The 5,706-nt window shown below is 38.5% G+C and overlaps 1 protein-coding gene across 1 annotated transcript in view; it reads right to left on the reverse strand.

Moving 5' to 3' along the window:
* Nucleotides 1-631: 631 nt before the first annotated feature.
* The window catches only part of LOC117168952 (NAD-dependent protein deacylase Sirt4-like), a 22,029-nt gene continuing 16,954 nt past the window's right edge, over nucleotides 632-5,706 (reverse strand). Inside the window, exons 5-6 of the transcript XR_004466591.1 lie at nucleotides 3,467-3,602; nucleotides 632-807 (exon numbers count right to left, since the gene is read on the reverse strand). The gene's annotated coding sequence lies outside the window, so the exon portion shown is untranslated. The remainder of the gene's footprint in view (nucleotides 808-3,466; nucleotides 3,603-5,706) is intronic.

Below are 5,706 nucleotides of genomic sequence, written 5' to 3' on the forward strand. Positions count from 1 at the left end.
ACGGGGCCGTGGGAGAGGTCGCGGACGAGGTGGCTTCACTGTCAATCAAAATAAAAGTGAAGAAAAAACGTCTTTCTCAGAGTAGGCTAGCTGCTCACGATGCGGAGAAAATAGCCATTTGGCAGTAGAGTGTTTGCGAGTCGCCCCTGCTGCTGAAAATAAAAGCTGTTATAATTGTAATAACTTAGGACATTTTTCACGCGAGTGTCCCGCTAAACGGGCTATAGAATGCTATAGATGTCATAAAACCGGTCATGTTTCCAGAAATTGCTCTGAAAAGTCTGACGTAAGTCAGAAATCGATAGGGGAAACATGTGCATACTGCAAAAAAACTGGTCATAATCAAACTAACTGTTATTCACAGTTGAACAAAGTAGCTAAAAATCGACAAGAAAAGGTGGCTACTTTAAACGAGTAACGAGCTCGCTGAATTGGTGCAACACCGAGCTCTTTTCTGAAGTGGCACCTTTGCATCGCGTAATTTTTAGGTGTCATGCAAATAACAAGTGAATCGCCTAATATAAAAATGTATAGCGAAAACATGCGAAATCTAAGTGGAAAACTTAGAGTAGACACAGGAGGAGAATTATAAGTGATTACAAGAAATAAAATTAAGAATAATACCAAAATATATAAAAAGGTTATTTTTCATTTATTTGGCATAAGTAATGAAGGGTTTAAACATTTGGCGAAGTTTTTCTTGATATTAATGGGACTCCGTGCCCCTTTCAGTTAGTGCCGAATAATTTTCCACTCAGCTATGATGGGATGTTGGGCATGCCTTTTTTGTCCAACTCCATGATCGACCTGAAAAACAAGGTAATAAAACATGAATTGGTCGATTTTCCTTTTGTTACCCCTTTAAAGGGAACAATCATTAAACTGGAGGCGAGAACTCGACAACTCATCACCTTGCCAGTTGCAAACGCGAAAATTCTAGAGGAATATTTGCCTCTAGTACCTGCAGGGCCGGCGGTATATTTGAGTGAATCCTTCGTTAAAGTAAGCAACGGCACGGTGCGACTGTACTGCGTGAACGCAGGTACCAGGGACGTCGAGTTATCAATCGCACCCGTAACTTTGCATGAATTTGACAAAGTCGAAGCTACCAGAACGAGAGTCAAAAGGGGATCCGACGGTAACCTCGCTAAGAACGAATTGATCATAGAAAGAGTATCAAAATTTAAAAAATCATTTAATTTGTCTCATTTAAATGCTGATGAAATGAAAATATTATCACGAACACTTAAAAAATTTCCTTATCAATTTTTCTTAGAGGGTGATAAATTAGGTTGCACAACAGTACTAAAACATCGGATTAATACTATTAATGATGAACCTGTTAAAAAATCGAATTATAGAATGCCACAGGTTCATAAAAATGTAATGAATAAAGAAACAAACGAATTAATGAAACAGGGTAGAGTTCATGAATCAGAATCAGCTTTTAATTCGCCTGTTTGGGTAGTCCCTAAAAAACCTGATCCACAAGGAAACAAAAGATGGCGAATGGTCATCGAATATAGGGCCCTTAACGAGAGGACTGTCGGTGACGCTTACCCCCTTCCTAAAATTACGGATATTTTAGATCAATTATAGAGTGCTAAATATTTCACTATACTTGATCTTGCTGCTGGGTTTCACCAGATTGAAGTCGATCCTGCAGACCGTCATAAAACTGCCTTTTCAACCCCTTTTGGGCATTATGAATTTTCTCGTATGCCATTCGGGTTGAAAAATGCGCCGGCAACGTTTCAGAGACTTATGGATAAGGTCTTGACGGGTTTGCAGGGGGTGGAACTATTCGTCTATATGGACGATATAGTAATTTATGCCAAATCGCTTCAAGAGCATAATCAAAAATTAGAACAACTACTGGGTAGATTGAGAACTGCTAGTCTGGTTTTACAACCTGAAAAATATTAGTTCTTATGTAAAGAAATCGGTTAATTGGGTCATGTGATTTCACAGGAGGCTGTTAAACCCGACCCTAAAAAGACCGAAGCAGTTTAATCATTTCCTCGTCCTAAAGGAAAAAAAATATTAAGCAGTTTTTGGGTTTGGCCGGGTATTATCGACGATTTATACCCGATTTCCCCACGATAGCTAAACCCCTTAATACCCTTTTGAAAAAGGATGTTCCTTTTCAGTGAAATGACGAGGCTGAAAGAGCTTTTGAAGAACTGAAGGACATTCTCATTTCATGTCCTTTATTACAGTATCCTGATTTTTCAAAGACCTTTAAAATCACTACTGTCGCTTCTGATTATGCTGTGGGAGCAGTACTGAGTCAGGGTGAAATCGGTAAAGATTTGCCTATTGCTTATGTGTTGAGCACTTTAAAGAAAGCGGAATTAAATTATACGGTGACCGAAAAAGCATTGCTGGCCATAGTAACGGCGGTAAAACAATTTAGACCCTACGTTTATGGGCAAAAATTCATACTTGTAACCAATCACCGCGCTTAGCTGTGGCTTAGCCAGTTAAAAGACCCTACCATGGGAGCCCGTTTAGCACGATGGAAAATAAAATTACATGAATATGATTATACAATTATTTATAAACCGGGTCGAGCTAATTCTGATACCGATGCTTTATCGCGTAACTCAGTAATAAATAAAAAGCGAAAAGAACAGGTTAATGAGGATAGAACCGAAACTTTAAGAATAAATCCGGAAAAGATGAGTTCTAATAAATTGGATGATGATTTATATTATCATGAATACCCTATAGAGAGCGTCTTCATTTGCGAAAAAAGAGAATCGCTCGATGATGATTATGTGGAAAATAGAGAGGTAAATAATGACAGTGTCATGAAGGGTTCTAATTCTCCAACCGGGACCAGTAGACATGTCTCAACCGAACAAAGAGAGCGGGGGGTCGGTGGCACGTGTTGCGCCTATAGTCATTCCACCTGGACGCTGGGGGAAGGGATGATTGGGAGCGGCGGGTCTCCGATCAGCACCGCTCCGCCTCCCATTTATGGAAGGGACAAGACAGGGCGCGTGGCGCCGGGTTTAGAGAGATCTGAAGAAAGTCGAATTCACAAAAAGAACTGGGCCGGTATACAAATTGAGCGAGAGCTGGAAGGTGGTTGTCTAGCAAGCAACGGTGAGTCTGAAAGTAGTTGCCTGGCAAGCAGCGAGCGCGGGCCGGAAAATAATCGCCTGGCAAGCGAAAAATGAGGACTGGAAGGTGGTTGCCTAGCAAGCAATGGTGAGCCGGAAAGTAGTTGTCTGACAAGCAACGAGCAAGGGATGAAAATAGGTAGTCTGATCAGCACGTTAGGAGAGTCAGACCAAAATGATGACACTGCATTTTCTGAAAAGGAAAATATCCAGTTAATGGGTGTATGAGGAAACATATTAGATGAGAATAATTATGAAATTATTTCGGATAGCATTAAAGAATTTGAGAATTCTTATATTTATGGGGTTGCAACTAGTACTACAAAAACTGTACTTACCCTACTGTTCCAACGCAGTCGAGATAAATTATTCATGAGGGGTGACCATCTGGTACATTCCATTTCCATGGGCGGGATCCTCATGAATCCCGTCGGAAGAGTGTTATTGGACAATTCTATTATTCTATTATTCGACCTGAAAGATCCCACAGTTAAATTAGGTTATGTAACCTCAGTAATGTACGCACGTAATTTTCTTTTTAATTTATATATAAAGAAAACTTTTGATGCTAAAGTTTATGCAAAAAATATAGAATTGGCAGTAGCTACTCTAAAGAAAGCACTAGAAACTTCAAAGATAAAATCTTTTAGTATATCTCGCGAAGGGAATGGTTTTGATAAAATGCCCTTGTCAGTTATAGACGGAATTTTTCGTACTCATTTTGGCAAAGATGATTTCGAGATAACAGTTTATACTGTGGAGGTTGAGGAGCCCGTACTTGAGAGGCGCAATGAGATAATTCTTGAATGGCACGATTCAACCGCCGCTTTTCATAAAGGTGAATTTAAAACGTATATGCGGATTCGAGAAAAATACTATTGAAAAGGAATGCGTGACGAAATCAGACAATATGTGCGATCTTGTGAATCTTGCCAAAAGAAAAAATTAACCCGCGTAAAAACGATACAACCCATGTGTATTACAGATACACCTACCCGAAGTTTTCAAAAGGTTCAAATTGATATTGTAGGACCACTTCCGGTGACCGGATCAGGGAACAAATATATGCTTACATGGCAGGATTGTTTTAGTAAATGTTCGGGTGCGATGCCCTTAAGCGTAACGGATGCTCCACATATTGCAGTAGCCCTTGCAGAGAATTTAATTTGTACCTTCGGTTATCCTGAAATTATACAAACGGACCAAGGTTCAAATTTTATGAGTCAAATAATGGATAGTTTCGCGGAAATTTTTAAGATTGAGAGGTACCGCTCCAGCGCCTATCATCCGTTGTCGCTGGGTTCGTTAGAACGAAGTCATCATGCCTTCGTTAAATACCTGAGAAAATACTGCGAAAAAACCAAATGAGACGATGGTTACCGTTCGCATTATTTTCATTTAATACCTCGGTGCATGATTCTACCGGATAAACCCCACATGAAATTGTTTTCGGTAGAAAAGTTCGTTTTCCTTCCGCTTTTTCCGACGAAGAAGTTTCATCGACTTTTGTCCAGTACGTGGACAATTTGTTAAATCGTATAATTGAAACCAGCCCCCTGCCTTGACCGTGTATGTGTATGTAGTAGTAGTTTTCTTACGATCCGGAGGGGAAATGTCGGTCAAACTAAACAGTTCGAACTTTATATTTTTGTGATTTATTTTGCTCATATTATTGATTTCATTATTTGTTAAAGTTAAACAAAATTATTTATTTTTTAAATTATTGATGAAGCTAATGAAAAAATTAATAATATTTAAGACCTCAATGACAAAAATATTTAAAACATATACATGAACAAAAGAATTAATTTAAAATATATTACTTATATCCAATATAAATATAATAATAATTAGAATATATAAGACTACAACTTAAGTTGCAAAGTAAAGAATCTTTGTTCCTTTAAAATCTTAAAAATTTCAAGTTTTGAAGGAAATATTTTTAAAGAGTAGTGGTAATTGTAATTAAAATTTTTAAGGTATCATTTGGAAAAAAGTCAATGACACGAATGATAAATGAAAAAATGGATTTAATATAATGTACTAGGCAGTCTGATAAGTACCTGAAAATTCTAAGAGATGGCATTAGTATTCACTAATGTGAACCATTTTCGTCGAGCTTGATCCTTCAAATGACGCCTGTCAAAACTTCAGCCATTTATGTTTTCGCATTTACAAGTTACAGCACTGAGAAGCGACTAACCTCCGAGTTATTTTTAATATGGAAAAATCTGAGTTTCGAATTTTGATCAAACACTACTATCTTCGCAAGAAAACGATATCCGAGACCAAGGCCAAGCTGGATAAGTATTCCCCGGACTCTGCACCGTCGATTGGAACGATTCATAAGTGGTTTACCGAGTTTCGTTGTGGCCTTACGAGCACAGTTGATGCTGAACGATCTGGGCGCCCAAAAGAGGTCACTACACCAGAAAATGTCGAAAAAATCCATGATACGATGTTGAATGATCCCAATGTGAAATTGAGAAAGGTAGCTAATGCTGTAGGCATATCATTGGAACGTGTGGGCAATATCGTGCATTCAGTTTTGGGCATGAAGAAGCTCTGCGCGCGATGG

The sequence above is a fragment of the Belonocnema kinseyi genome, chromosome 3 (genome assembly GCF_010883055.1).
Source record: "Belonocnema kinseyi isolate 2016_QV_RU_SX_M_011 chromosome 3, B_treatae_v1, whole genome shotgun sequence".
Classification (NCBI taxonomy): domain Eukaryota; kingdom Metazoa; phylum Arthropoda; class Insecta; order Hymenoptera; family Cynipidae; genus Belonocnema; species Belonocnema kinseyi.